General features: G+C 45.9%; 1 long non-coding RNA gene across 1 annotated transcript in view; it reads left to right on the forward strand.

The window, feature by feature from the left end:
• LOC125485773 overlaps window positions 1–15,787 on the forward strand; it is an 86,129-nt gene that overhangs the window by 5,558 nt on the left and 64,784 nt on the right. Inside the window, exon 3 of the long non-coding RNA XR_007264470.1 lies at window positions 7,524–7,605. This is a non-coding gene — a long non-coding RNA (uncharacterized LOC125485773). The remainder of the gene's footprint in view (window positions 1–7,523; window positions 7,606–15,787) is intronic.

The raw sequence follows: 15,787 nt of genomic DNA on the forward strand, positions 1-15,787 counted from the left end.
TCACACAAAGGGGAGGGGAAATATGGAAATCTCTTCCCTCAAGAGATTGAGGATGTCAGTTTCATTGAAGTTTTCAAGATTGAGATAGATACACATTTTAACATTAATTCATGTGTCACAGGTGTCAGTGGATGGGCCAGTATTTATTGCCCATCCTTGAGAAGGTGGGGCTGAGCTGCCTTCTTGCACACTGCAGTCCATTTGGTGTATGGACACCCACAATGGCAATTTAGAGGGAGTTGTGGGATTTTGACCCAGTGACACTGAAGGAACGGCAATGTATTTCCAAGGCAGGATGGTGAGTGACTTGGACGGAGGACTCCTTGCATCTGCTGCCCTTGTCTTTTTAGTTGGTAGAGGCCATGGGATTGAAAGGTGCTGTCTAAGGTGCCTTAGTGAGTTTCTGCAACTTGTAGATGGTACACACTGCTGCTACTGAGTGTTGGTGGTCGAATAACTGAATGTTTGTGAATGTGATGCCATTCATTTGGGATGCTTTGTCCTGGATGGTGTCAAGGTTCTTCAGTGTTGATGGGGCTGCACTCATCCAGGCAAGTGGGGAGTATTCCATCACACTCCTGACTTGTGCCTTGCAGATGGTGGACAGGCTTTGTCGGGGGGATCAGGAGGTGAGTTGCCCACTGCAGTACTCTTAGCCTCTGATCTATTCTTGTAGCCATTGTATTGATATGGCAAGTCCAGCTCAGTTTCTGGTCAATGATAACTCTATCAATGGGGAGAGATTCCGCAATAGTAATGCTGTTGATTTTAAGGAGAGATGCTTGGGTTCCCTCTTGATGGAGGTGGTTATTGCTCGGCACTTGTGTGATGTAAAATTACTTGTTTCTTATCCCAAACCTGAATGTTGTCCAGATCTTGCTGCAATTGGACACCACCATGATTCAAGCTGATGTTGATACCGGACAAGCCAGATCCCTGAGTGAAACCTGGCATGTTAGACACAAACATTTGTTTTTGCTTTGACCATGGAGGTCAGTTACTGAGCATATTGACAAGAATCTGTCAGCGTACCTATGGAAAAGAAAGTTTAGAAGGATTTCATTACTGACATCAGAAAAGGATTTAAGTTCACATTATTCTTTTATCCAGCAATATTTTTACAAACCCAAGAGTTTAGTTACACTATCTCCACACCATCACTTCTTGCCTAGGCTGGAACAGTTACGAACGGTTTTCTTCCAGCAAATTTCTTCACATTTATTGGATATTTATCTTTTGACTAGCACCTCATTTTAAAAAAAAGACATACACAAAAGGACTTGCAGACAGTTCATCACCCCTAATTTATGCAAACTTTGGTCACAGGTAAATCCCACCTTGAGCAAAGTCCAAAAAATGTTTTTAATTGAGAGGTATTTATTGGCCAGAACACAAGGGATTGCTTTCCCTTTTCTTCCTCCACATAGTTTCGTGGGTTTTTAATGACAACTTGAAGCCTCCATTTAAAGTCGCATCCAAACGACAAGGACAGTCCAGAAATACTGTGACATGACTGTCTTCAAGTAGCATCTTTAACTAAACAAAATGTTAAAATGCTCATAGAAACTGTAACTCATTAATCTGCTGAATGCACCCCTCACCTCCTCTTTTATCTTTCCCTCCCTACAGCTCCATTTGCCTGTCAAACACAAAGAGTCGGATTTATCCGAGGAATCACTATCTCATGCAGATTCCATCTCCAGCCCTTGCTTTTTGCAAAACGATCAGCTCCGCATTTCTGAGAGGAGGTTTCACTAAGGGCTCCCTCAGTTATGTGGAGGGATCCTTTGATTCTGACGGATCTTTTTTAGTGTAGATTTGTCGGAGGAAGGCAGCCCTCACCAACGCCCCCACCCACCTTCCCCTTTCCCCATGTCACCCCACCACCTTCACAGCTGTCAGCTGCCATATTTTGAAAGTTAACGGTCCTGACAGCCACTTTGACAACTGCTGTCAAAGGGTAGGTACATCGGCTAAGCGTGACGTTAGGGTGCTGGGAAGATATGATTCCACATGAGTAGGGAGTAGGGTGCTGGGGGGTATGTGTGCCAGATGGGTGGGCGGTCAGGTAACAGGATGCCAGCTGGGTAGGATGCCAAATGGAAAGGGGGCAGGATGCCAAATGTCAAGACCTAGTGCAGACCGGATGCTAGGTGCCAGTATGAATTGGGTTGGAAGACCGTTGTTCTTAACTTTATTTTTTTCTCCGTTTTGTAATTTATTCCTAAAACCTGCAACGCTGGACTTTTTACTTCTATTTTTTCTAAGAACGGTAACTGAAGAAGCTGTACCTAGGGACCTTTGTACCTAAGTTGGCACCGTAAGCAGCAACCTGTACACTTTTCAATGCGTTCATTTGAGTACATATGACAATGAAACTAATTCTAAATCTAAAATGAGTCAGGGGCCAGGGTACAAGGTTGCAAGGCGTCCAGGTAAGTGATGTCTTGTTTATGGTCGATCTGGATGGGTAGACGAAACTGGACTACTGGGGGGATGGGGAGGATGAGTATTGGGTCCAGAGGGGGGTCCTGGTCCGGTCCAGAGGGGGGTCCTGGTCCAGTCCAGCAGGGGTGGGCGGGTGTGGGTCTAGCGTTGGGTCATGGGTGCACCATTTGATTGGGCGGTGAGGTCCGATGTGGAGCAGGGTAATTGGTGGATCATGTCTAGTTATGGGGGAAGGAGGTGTTGATTCTACATATACTTGGAGCTACGTGGAGTAAGTATGTGGTTTGTTTATTAGTTACTGAGGAGTTAGATTGGGCATTTAATAGTTCAACTCCTCCTGAGTAACTGTATCAATTAATTTCTTTGGAATCCTCTGGATTCCCCAAGTTTTATGGATACATTTTGAGAGGGTTCCAGGCATAGAGGAATTTCTCAGCAAAAAATTCAGTTTCCTGGGCCATTCCTTCAGAGAGTGCTACAGTGGGGATTCCACAGGTTCCCTTTGCACACCTCCCATATCCACCTGCATAATGACTGTTTGTCCATCGGAAAATCTGGGCCAAGGCAAAGCATTTGCTCACTGTTTCAGTCCACTTCTATATGCAGGCAGCTGCCCCTCTTCCCATCACAACAGGGGAGGCAATGACCTAGTGGTATTATGATTAGACTGTTCATGCTGAAACTCAGCTAATATTCTGGGGATCTGGGTTCAAATCCCACAGATAGGGGAATTTGAATTCAATTTACAGAATCTGGAATTAAGGTCTAATGATGACATTGTCAGGAAAACCCACCTGGATTCACTAGTGGGAAGGAAACTGCTGTCCTTACCTGGTCTGGCCTACATGTGACTCCAAACCCACAGCAATGTGGTTGACTCTTAACTGACCTCTGGGCAATTAGGGATGGGCAATAAATGCTGGCCTAGACAAAGATGCGCATATTCTTTGAGTGAATTTAAAAAAGTGACTGCAACCCAGAACATTTCATTGGAATCTCTTGAGACCTTTAAATCCAAAATGTAAAGGCAACTTCAATTTTCTCCTAACACCTTTTTTAAAGACTTATTATAATGCAGTTATTCCTTCACGGAATTCCTGCTTTTTCCATACAAAACAATGTAAGAACAGGAGCAGGCCATTCAGCCCATCAAGCCTACCTTGTTTGGCTGAACATCTCTTCAATGCCACTTTCCTGCATTATCTCCATATCCTATAATGACATTCATCTGAAAAAAACTATCAATTTCTGTCTTTGAGGGAATAAATTCCTCCTTATCTCAGTTCTGTCCCTTGTCCGGACATTATGTTCCCTGGTGCTAGAGTCACCAGCTCGAGGGAACATCCACCCCTGTCATGGCCTTCAAGAATTTTATAAAGTTTTAATGAGATCTCTCATTTTTCAAAACTCTACATAATACAGACACAATTTCCTCAACCTGTCCTCATAAAATGGTCCTGTCACCCCGATGATTAATCTGGTGAAATCCATGTCAACCAACAACCCCACCCCAATCACCCCCACCCATGGTAACTATATATTTTCTTGGATAAGGAGATCAAAACTATATACTGTACTCCAGGTGAGGTCTCATTAAGGCTCTATATATCTCTAAAAGGAAAAATGTTTTTCTCCTGGACTCAAATCTCCTTCAATGTTAATGTATGTCTTTCTATTTGATTGCTTCAGCTGCATGGTAAACTTTAGTGACCATGAATGAGAACATTCAGGTTCCTTTGGACACCTGCATTCCCAAACTCTCACCATTTAAGAAATATTCTGTTTTTTCTGTTCTATTGACCAAAATAGAGAATTTCACACTTATTCACAATACACCGTGCTTGAGTCCATTCACCTGGACTGTCCGAGTCTTTTTGCAGCATCCTTGCACTCTCTTCCCAATTTACATTCCCACCCAGTTTGGTGTCATCAGTAAACCTGGAATATTACACTTGGTCCCCACACCCAAATCACTGATACAGATTGTGAATGGCTGTGGACCTCGCACTGCCCTCATTATTCACAACCGGCCATCCTGAGAAGGATACGTTTATTCTTACTCTCTGCTTTCAGTCTATTAAGTTCTCTCTCCGTATTAGTACATTCCCCTCGGTGCCATCATTTTATTGTCTTTTTAAAGTATGAAGCCCAGAGATTATACAGTATTCCTGCTGAGACGTATGATATGATATAATAACACAGTGGTGACGTTACTGGATTGGTAATCCAGTGGGTTACGTTAATGATCTGTAAACATGATCAATGAGCCAAGTAAATCTGGAATAGAAAGCTATTGTGAGAAATGAGGACCCTGCAGCTGGATTGTTGTGAAAATCTATCCAGTTCAGTATTGTCCTTTGGGGAAAGAAGTCTGATGTCTTCACCAGACCTAACATCGTTTGTCCTTGATAGGATTCTAGAACTGCTCTTATGCACTTACTCTAGGCTTCAGCATTCTTTCCTAAAGTGTGCTGATCATAAACAACCACAATATTTCAGCAGATACCTCTTCACATAAGTTCAGTATAACTATCTTGCTCATGTGTTCAATTTGTCTGCAGTAACTCACCAATGCTCCTGAGATAGCATCTTCCAAATTGCTTCCATCTGGAAGAACAAGGGCAGCAGATACGTGGGGAACCAGCTGCAAGATCCCCTCTAAGCTACTTGCCATTCTGACTACATTTTTTCTTTATTCATTTATGGGATGAGGGCATCACTGGCAAGGCAACATTTATTACCCGTCCCTAATTGTCCAGAGGGCAGTTAAAAGTCAACCACATTGCTGTGGGTCTGGAGTCACATGTAGGCCAGACCAGGTAAGGATTGCAGTTTCCTTCCCTGATTAATGAACCAGATGGGTTTTTCCCAACAATCAGAAATGGATTTATGGTCAGCAGTAGACATTTAATTCAGTTGTTTTTAAATTGAATTCAAATTCCACCATCTGCCATGATGAGATTCGAACTCATGTCCCCAGAACATTATTTGTGTCTCTAGATCAACAGTTCAGCAATAATACCACTAGGCCATTGCTAAATATAGTCGAAATATATTGTCATTCCTTTTCTCTAAATGGGCCCAAAATTCTGGAATTCCTTCCATAATGGCATTGTGGATTTATCTACTTCTCAAGGACTGCAGTGATTCAAGAAGGCACTGCCTTCCCAAGAGCAACTAGGGATGGGCAATAAATACAGCCACATCAGCAATGTTCACATCCCATGAGCAAATTTTTAAGAAAGGGAGTAACATGCTTTATGTAAAATAGCACAGAGTCATAAAGATGTACAGCACAGGAACAGACTTTTCGGTTCAACTCATCCATGCCGACCAGATATCCTAGATAAATCTAGTCCCATTTGCCAGCATTTGGCTCATATCCCTCTAAACCCTTCCTATTCATATACCCATCCAGATGCCTTTTAGATGTTGTAATTGTACCAGCCTCCACCACTTCTTTTGGCAGCTCATTCCATACACGCATCACCCTCTACGTGAAAAAGTTGCCCCTCAGGTCCCATTTAAATCTTTCCCTTCTCATCTTAAACCTATGCCCTCTAGTTTTTGACTCCCCACCCCAGGGAAAAGACCTTGTCTATCTACTCTATCTATGCTACTCATGATTTTATAAACCTCTATAAGGTCACCCCCTCAGTCTCCGAGGCTCCAGGGAAAATAGCCCCAGCCTATTCAGCCTCTCCCTATAACTCAAACCCTCCAACCCTGGCAACATCCTTGTAAATATTCTCTGCACCTTTTCAAGTTTTACAACATCCTTCCTATAGCAGGGAGACCAGAATTACACACAGTATTCCAAAAGTGGCCTAACCAATGTCCTGTACAGCGCAACATCACCTCCCATCTCCTATACTCAATGCACTGACCAATAAAGGCAAGCATACCTTCGTTATCCTGCTTACCTGCGACTCCACTTTCAAGGAACTATGAACCTGCACCCCAAGGTCTCTTTGTTCAGTAACAATATATCAGTATCAATATATCCTGCTCCCTCCAAAGATTTGTGTATAAGTGCTATCCATCGCCCCTCACCACTGCAGACCCCTCTATTACAATATTCTCTTTAAAATTGTAAAGTTTCATTCACTGTGTTCCCCATTTCTCCCACAAAAATATGTCACTTCACACTTCTCGGTATTAACTTTCATCTGTTATGTTTCTGCTGACATCAGCAGTCCACATCCTCCTGCGTCTCTTAGTTAAATTTACATGTTACCTATCAGTTGCAAACTTTGAAATTATAACCTAGATTCTCAAATCCAGGTCTCTTAATATCTATCAAACCGATTTGATGCAGATATTCAAACTATTCTACCTTCCAGTACATTTACCACGTTTACTTTGTGCTGTTAGTTTAGTATCTGCATGGGAAATGGATCATGTTTGAGAATATTTCCATCAGGGATTTGGCAGAAGTGTCAGTTTTTGACACCCAAGAGATTAAGAGTGGAGAGCTGAAATGGAATATGATTTTCTCTAAAATTGATGATCCGAATTGAACGAGCGTTCCGAAAGAAGCAATGCTATCATCAGAAAGTGAATGAAGATTGAAGCTGGAGATGGTGAAAACAGCTGCAATTTGGTAAGCTAAAAATAGATCTTTCTCGTCCAACAGAGATTCTCAAAATGACAAGCATCATTGTGAATATTCTTATTGCATGTTCCTCTCAGTACACTTTCAGTAGATGCCAGGTACTGTGCTTCATTAAACAATCTATGTGCAAATAAACATTTGTTTGAGCCCTGTAATAATAAACAACAACTTTACATCAGGTTATTAAACCAGCTATTAAATCTAGTTAACTGTTAGTTCGACTGTGGGCAACACACCTCTGTGAGGGTGACTTGAACAATTAACTCTGTTCCTCTCTCCAAACATGCTGCCTGCCAGTCTCCAGCATTTTCTTATTCTAGTTCTGATGTCAAGTATGTGCTGTGTTTTGTTTTACAGTGTACTGAAGAAAATAGATACAGCTGCATTTGGAAATCTCAAAGTATTTTACAACCAAATCCTTTTTGTACAATACTGCAATTTTTTTTCCATTCATTCATAGGATGAGGGCATCATTGGCTCGGTCCATGTTTAGTCCCCAGATTGATTGCTGTCGGTTTGGAGTCACTTGGAGGCCAGACCAGGTGAGAATGGCAGTTTCCTTTCCTAAAGGACACTAGGGAACCAGATTTTTTTATTTTTGACAATCAACAATGGTTTCCCTCATTATCTTAACTCTTAATTCCAGAATTTTATTAACTTCAAATTTCACCATCTGCCCTGGCAGAGTTTGAACCCAAGTCCCCAGAACATTGCTTGGGTCTCTGGATTAACAGGGCAGTAATAATACCACTAGGTGTAACATAGGAGTCTGAGAGATGAAATTGGTATCTCTTCTGCATTTGAGTCCAAAGCCAGGGTTTGAATCTCAGTCCAGAACTCGTGGCCACTAGCACAGGGACGTTGGTGTGTTTTGAGGTGGGGAGGTTTAGTTGCTGTGAATCTTCCTGCCAAATCAAAAAATAATTTTTAGTATGAAGGGAGCAGGATATAATGCTTGACCAGCATTATGACGATCCCATTCTTTTACTCATTAATGAGACGTGGATGTTGCTGCCTGGGCCAGCGTTTATTGCTTGCCCCTCACTGTCCCTTGAGAAGGTGGTGGTGAGCTGGAGTCCATGTGTTGTAGGTAGACCCACAGTGTCCCTTAGGGAGGGAATTTCAAGATTTTGACCCAGTGACAGTGACAATATATTTCCAAGTCAGGATGGTGAGTGGCTCGGAGGGGAACTTGCAGGGGGTGGTATTCCCATGTATCTGCTGCCCTTGTCCTTTTAGATGGAAGTGGTCATGGGTTTGGAAGGTGCTGTCTGAAGATCTTTGACGAATTTCTGCAGTGCATCTTGTAGATGGTACAGGTAACTTATCAAAAGCTGAAAGAGAAAGTTACTATTATAATGTCGGAATTTAAATTAGCAATTTGTCTACCAAGTAATTAATTCCAACTTGTGCCTGTTTCAGTTTCCACTGAACTCTATCCTGGTGAAAAATTTAAAGTGCAGTCTTCGACCTGGGCTGACAATTTGCTTTAATGCCAGGAGGAAGTTTGCAGTGCACAGTGTTTTGTGAGGCAGTGTTGTATATGTTTGGTGCACACAGCTCTGTCTAATACATAGCCAGTGGTATTAACCAGGTTTGCACACAAATACACAGGGAATGTTATTCCAATAAATCCCATTTACTGTACATTCCTAGTTTCTGTGTTTCTATGATCTCAAAATTGATACCAGCAGGATATGTTGCAATGACAAATGCAAGGTGACTTCATGGCACTTCTAGCATTAAGGAGGTCATTCAGTAGTTGCCACATATGCCAGTAATTAGATATTGTGCGCTGCATGATGTCTAGCACTGCTGCCTCACAGCACCAGGGACCCGGGTTCAATTCCACCCTCGGGCGACTGTCTGTGTGGAGTTTGCACATTCTCCCTGAGTCTGCGTGGGTTTCCTCCCACAGTCCAAGGATGTGCAGGCTAGGTGGATTGGCCATGCTAAATTGGCCATAGTGTCCCGGGATATTTGGGTTAAACATGGGAAATTGCAGGGGTAGGGGAATGTGTCAGGGTGGGATGCTCTTCAGAGGGGCGGTGTGGACTTGTTGAGCAGAATGGCCTGTTTCCACACTGTAGGGAGTCTACGATTCTATGGTAACTATAACTCTGAGGGTGTAACTGCAGGATCTCTGGCCTGCTGTTACTGCTGATTATATGTGGGCTGTACTGACAGGACATGTAAATCACCAAACAATGTGCGGAGCAGCTAAGACTAACTCACCTTGTACGTTGCTTCAAGGCAAGAGGAGGCAAGAGGTCCTGTTTAGGGAATATCAGGAATTAGGAACAAAATTATAAACAGAACCTCAACGGTTTAATTTCTGGATTATCACCTGAGTCACAAGCCAATTGGCAAACAGGGGAGAAGATTAGGGAAGTAAACATGTGGCCAAAGTAGTGGTGTGGGTAAGAGGGATTCCATGTCATGGGGTACTGGCATCAGTGTTGGAATAGGAGGGAACTGTACCATCAGAATGGGCTCCACCTGAACTGATTTGGGACTAGGATCTTAGCAGAAAGGCTAAATATGTGGTCACAAAGGCTGTAAACTAGTTAAAATGGAGTTGGGTGGGGGTGCTCAGGAGAGGTTATTAAAGTTTTCAGAACAAGTACTAGGGCAGAGAGTATGGAAAGGCTCAGGAATTTAATTTCAGATGCAGCAGATAAGAGGCACAACTATGAGAAGGCAGGTAGTCAATGTAGGACTGACAGTGTTGTACTTAAATGCACACAGTTTATGAAACAAAGTAAATAAGCTTATCGTGCAGATTGAAATTGGCAGGTACAATCTTATGGGCATCACAGAGATGGTGGCTGCAAGGGGACCAGGGCTGGGAACTAAATATCCAGGGATACTTGACCTTATCGAAAGGACAGGCAGATGGGTAGAGGGGACAGGGATGCCTTGTTAGTTAGAAATGAAATTACATCAATAGCAAGAAGCAATATAGAGTTGGAAGGCGTAAAATCTGTGCAGGTAGAGTTGAAGAACTGCAAAAATAAAAAGACCCTGATGGGTGTTGTGTACAGGCGTCCATCAGTAGTCAGGATGTGAGCCTGAAAATAAATCAGGAGATAGAAAAGGCATGTAAGAAAGGCACTATTACAATAATCATGAGGGACTTCAATAGGCAGGTAGAATTGGGAATGTCAAGTTGGGAGCAGATCCCAATGAAACGAATTTAAGGAATGTCTGAGATTTCTTTTTGGAGCAACTGGTGGTAGAGCCAAGGAGGGAACAGGTAATTCTGAATTTGATGATATGAAATGAGGCAGACTTGAGTCGGATGCTTAAGGTGAAAGAACCCCCTAGTGACCAAAACGTGATAAAATTCACAGTGCAGTTTGAGAGGAACAAGCTAGAATCGGATGTAACAGTATTACTGTTAGGGAAGGAAGGAGGGAGCAAGACAGGGACAGAAAAACAAAGATGGCTGACATCAGGGAGGTTTGCAGCAGCAAGTTGCAGCCGAGCTACAATTGATTGAAAAGGAGTCAAATCCCTCAACAATTGAAATTATCCTGTTGGTTTTTAGCTTCCCAGTTCACGGACAGTCAGGCCGAACATATTTAGCTGCACAACTGATGAATGATGACAGATATTTAGCTGAAGACCCAAGTGCAATCGAGTATCTGAGGAGCTGTGCACAATCAACTTGAGTAGGTCTAGTGGAGGGAGAGAAAAAAATGGAGGGTGAAATATAAGTGATTTGAATGCTAATTATTTTAAGTATAGCCTTATTGCAATAATCATTGCAATTATTAGTTTATTGTAATTCTCTGACATTGAACTATAAGATCGAAACTGTAACATGCAGCCTGTTGTTTTCAGTTGACTCTTGATTGGGACACATCATTAAAAAAGCTTAATGTGTTTGTCATTTAGTGTCTCAGTGGTGACACTGTTATCTCTTCAGCAAAAGATACAAATCCCACTCAGAAACCTAAACACTTCATCCAGGTTGACACTCCAGTGCAGCACTGAGGGCATACAGCGCTGTCTTTCAGAGCCCATCCGTCTACACGGTTAGACCTAAGATCCCATGGCACTACTAAAGAACAGGCGAATCTTCAATCCTGGCAGAAACATTTCAGTTCCTTATGTACGGGGAAGGGGAGGATAAAAACAATAATTAGAATGCAAGCTTTTAAGTCTTGAGTGCATAAATCAGTTAGTGTTTCAATAAATTCATGGAAACTGTGAATGCAGAATATGAGGGTTTAAAAGAAAAATCAGCATAGTTTCTTGTGGAAAACAAAATCATTCCAACATAGACAACAAGATGTAGAGCTGGATGAACACAGCAGGCCAAGCAGCATCAGAGGAGCAGGAAAGCTGACGTTTCGGGTCTGAACCATTCTTCAGAAATGGGAGAGGGGAAGGGGATTTTGAAATAAATAGGAAGAGAGGGGGAGGCGGATAGAAGATGGATAAAGGAGAAGATAGGTGGACAGGAGACAGACACTTCAAAGAGGCGGGGATGGAGCCAATAAAGGTGAGTGTAGGTGGGGAGTTAGGGAGGGGATAGTCAGTTAGGGTGGGGCTTGAGGTGGGAGGAGGGGATAGGTGGGAGGAAGGACAGGTTAGGGAGGCGGGGATGAGCTGGGCTGGTTTTGGGATGCGGTCGGGGGTGGGGAGATTTTGAAGCTTGTGAAGTCCACATTGATACCATTGGGCTGCAGGGTTCCCAAGCGGAATATGAGATGCTGTTCCTGCAACCTTCGGGTGGCATCGTTGTAGCACTGCAGGAGGCTCCGGATGGACATGTCGTCCAAGGAGTGGGAGGGGGAGTTGAAATGGTTCACAACTGGGAGGTGCAGTTGTTTGTCGCGAACCGAGCATAGGTGTTCCACAAAGCGGTCCCCAAGCCTCCGCTTGGTTTCCTTGATGTAGAGGAGGCCACATCGGGAACAGGGGATACAGTATACCACATTAGTAGATGTGCAGGTGAACATCTGTTTATGTGGAAGGTCTTCTTGGGGCCTGGGATGGGGGTGAGGGGGGACGTGTAGGGGCAGGTGTAGCACTTCCTGCAGTTGCAGGGAAAAGTGCCGGGTGTGGTGGGGCTGGAGGGGAGTGTGGAGCGGACAAGGGAGTCACGGAGAGAGTGGTCCCTCCAGAAAGCAGATAAGGGTGGGGAGGGAAAAATGTCTTTGGTGGTGGGGTCGGATTGCAAATGGTGGAAGTGTTGGAGCATGATGCGTTGGATCCGGAAGTTGGTGGGGTGGTACGTGAGGACAAGTGGGATTCTGTTTTGGTTGTTATTGCGGGTAGGGGGTGTGGGGGATGAGTTGCAGGAAATGCGAGAGACACAGTCGAGAGCGTTTTCGACCACTGTGGAGGGGAAGTTGCGGTCCTTGAAAAACAAGGACATCTGGGATGTCCGGGAGTGGAATGCCTCATCTCGGGAGCAGATGCGGCGGAGGCGAAGGGAATAGGGGATGGGATTTTTGCAGGAAGGTGGGTGAGAGGAGGTGTATTCTAGGTAGCTGTGGGAGTCGGTAGGCTTGAAATGGATATCGGTTTCCAGGTGGTTGCCAGAGATGGAAACAGAGAGGTCCAGGAAGGAGAGAGAGGTATCGGAGATGGTCCAGGTGAACTTAAGGTTGGGGTGGAAGGTGTTAGTGAAGTGGATGAACTGTTCGAGCTCCTTGTGGGAGCACGAGGCGGCACCGATATAGTCATCGATGTAACGGAGGAAGAGATGGGGTATAGGGCCAGTGTAGCTTCGGATGAGGGATTGTTCCACGTATCCTGCAAAGAGGCAGGCATAGCTTGGGCCCATGCGGGTACCCATGGCCACCCCCTTTGTCTGTAGGAAGTGGGAGGAATTGAAAGAGAAGTTGTTGAGGGTGAGGACGAGTTTGGCTAAGCAGATGAGGGTGTCAGTGGAGGGGGACTGGTCGGGCCTGCGGGACAGGAAGAAGCGGAGGGCCTTTAGGCCATCTGCATGGGGAATGCAAGTGTATAGGGACTGGATGTCCATGGCAAAGATGAGGTGTTGGGGACCAGGGAATTGGAAGTTTTGGAGGAGGTGGAGGGCATGGGTGGTGTCACGGACGTAGGTAGGGAGTTCCTGGACCAAGGGGGAGAAAATGGAGTCGAGATAGGTGTAGATAAGTTCGGTGGGGCAGGAGCAGGCGGAGACAATGGGTCAACCAAGGCAGTCAGGTTTGTGGATTTTGGGAAGGAGATAGGAGTGGGTGGTGCTGGGTTGGGGAACGATGAGGTTGGAGGCCGTGGGTGGGAGGTCACCTGAGGTGATGAGGTTGTGGATGGTTTGGGAGATGATGGTTTAGTGGTCGGGGGTGGGATTATGATCAAGGGGGCGGTAGGAAGAGGTGTCAGAGAGCTGGCATCTGGCCTCGGCAATGTAGAGGTCAGTGCGCCATACTACAACTGCACCTCCCTTGTCCGTGGGTTTTATGGTGAGGTTGGGATTGGCGCAGAGGGAGCGGAGGGCTGCACATTCTGTGGGGGAGAGGTTGGAGTGGGTGAGAGGGTTGGAGAGGTTGAGGTGATTGATGTCTCGATGGCATTTGGAGATGAAGAGGTTGAGGGAGGGTAGGAGGCCTTGGGGTGGTGTCCAGGAGGAGGAGGGGTCAGTAGGGGGAGGGTTAGGCTCACGGTTAAAGAAGTAAGCACGGAGGCGGAAGCGGCAGAAAAACTGTTCAACGTCCAAGCGTGACTGGTATTCGTTAATGTGTGGGTGGAGGGGGACAAAGGTGAGCCCTTTACTGAGGACTGACCGTTCGTCCTTAGTAAGGGGGAGGTCTGGGGGGATGGTGAAGACTCGGCAGGGCTGGGTGCTACAGTCTCCTCTGGAGCTGCTGGCTGTGGAGGCGATGGGCGGAGTGATGTTGGCGTCGGTGGTGGGCCGAGTCAGTGTCGGTGGTGAGCGGAGTTGGCGTTGGCGGTGAGCAGACTCGGCATCGGCGGTAGGCAGAGCGGTGCAGGCCAGTAAGTCCTGGATGTTGGCGGCAGCGGCATCGGCAGGTGCGTCTTCGATGTCTGTGCTGTTGGCCTTGGAAATGGAGCATCTGCTCCCGAGATGAGGCATTCCACTCCCGTACATCTCAGATGTCCTTGTTTTTCAAGGACCGCAACTTCCCCTCCACAGTGGTCGAAAACGCCCTCGACTGTGTCTCTCGCATTTCCCGCAACTCATCCCTCACACCTCCTACCCGCAATAACAACCAAAACAGAATCCCCCTCATCCTCATGTACCACCCCACCAACCTCCGGATCCAACGCATCATCCTCCGACACTTCCGCCATCTGCAATCTGACCCCACCACCAAAGACATTTTCCCTCCCCACCCTTATCTGCTTTCTGGAGGGACCACTCTCTCCGTGACTCCCTTGTCCGCTCCACACTCCCCTCCAGCCCCACCACACCCGGCACTTTTCCCTGCAACTGCAGGAAGTGCTACACCTCCCCCCTCACCCCCATCCCAGGCCCCAAGAAGACCTTCCACATCAAATAGATGTTCACCTGCACATCTGCTAATGTGGTATACTGTATCCGCTGTTCCCGATGTGGCCCCCTCTACATCGGGGAAACCAAGCGGAGGCTTGGGGACCGCTTTGTGGAACACCTACGCTTGGTTCACGCTGAACAATTGCACCTCCCAGTTGTGAACCATTTCAACTCCCCCTCCCACTCCTTGGATGACATGTCCATCCTGAGCCTCCTGCAGTGCCACAACGATGCCACCTGAAGGTTGTAGGAACAGCACCTCATATTTCGCTTGGGAACCCTGCAGCCCAATGGTATCAATGTGGACTTCACAAGCTTAAAAATCTCCCCACCCCTGACTACATCCCAAAACCAGCCCAGCTCGTCCCCACCTCCCTAACCTGTCCTTCCTCCCACCTATCCACTCCTCCCACCTCAAGCCCCACCCCAATCTCCTACCCACTAACCTCATCCCACCCCCTTGACCTTTCCGTCCTCCCTGGACTGACCTATCCCCTCCCTAACTCCCCACCCACACTCGCCTTTACAGGCTCCATCCCCGCCTCTTTGACCTGTCTGTCTCCTCTCCACCTATCTTCTCCTTTATCCATCTTCTATCTGCCTCCCCCTCCCTATTTATTTCAGAATCCCCTTCCCCTCCCCCATTTCTGAAGAAGGGTCCGAAACGTCAGCTTTCCTGCTCCTCTGATGCTGCTTGGCCTGCTGTGTTCATCCAGCTCTACACCTTGTCATCTCAGATCCTCCAGCATCGGTAGTTCCCACTATCTCTGAATCACTCCAACATACTGTCTGAGCAATACAGGCCTCATTAACACGTGACAGTAGCACCCTCTGCTGACTTACTTGTTGGGAAACTTCAACTCACCCTCAGCGCAAGGAATTCTTTTTGCCCTGTTCTGTACAATTCTGATTTTCTGCAATAAAAACAGAAGGTAATGTAAATACACAGCAGATCTGGAAGCATTTCGGACAGAGAAATGGAGGTAAAAGTTTGAAGCTATCATAACTTCTTCAGAAAGGTCCTCAAAACAAAGTCTTAAATAAGTAGAGACAACAAGGTGCAGGGCTGGATGAACACAGCAGGCCAAGCAGCATCATAGGAGCAGGAAGGCTGACGTTTCGGGCCTAGACCCTTCATCAGAAAAGGGGGAGGGGAAGGGGGTTTTGAAATAAATAGGGAGAGAGTGGGAGGCGGATAGAAGAGGGATAGAGGAGAGGATAGGTGGAGA

The sequence above is a fragment of the Rhincodon typus genome, chromosome 22, assembly GCF_021869965.1.
Source record: "Rhincodon typus isolate 14 chromosome 22, sRhiTyp1.1, whole genome shotgun sequence".
NCBI classification, from domain to species: domain Eukaryota; kingdom Metazoa; phylum Chordata; class Chondrichthyes; order Orectolobiformes; family Rhincodontidae; genus Rhincodon; species Rhincodon typus.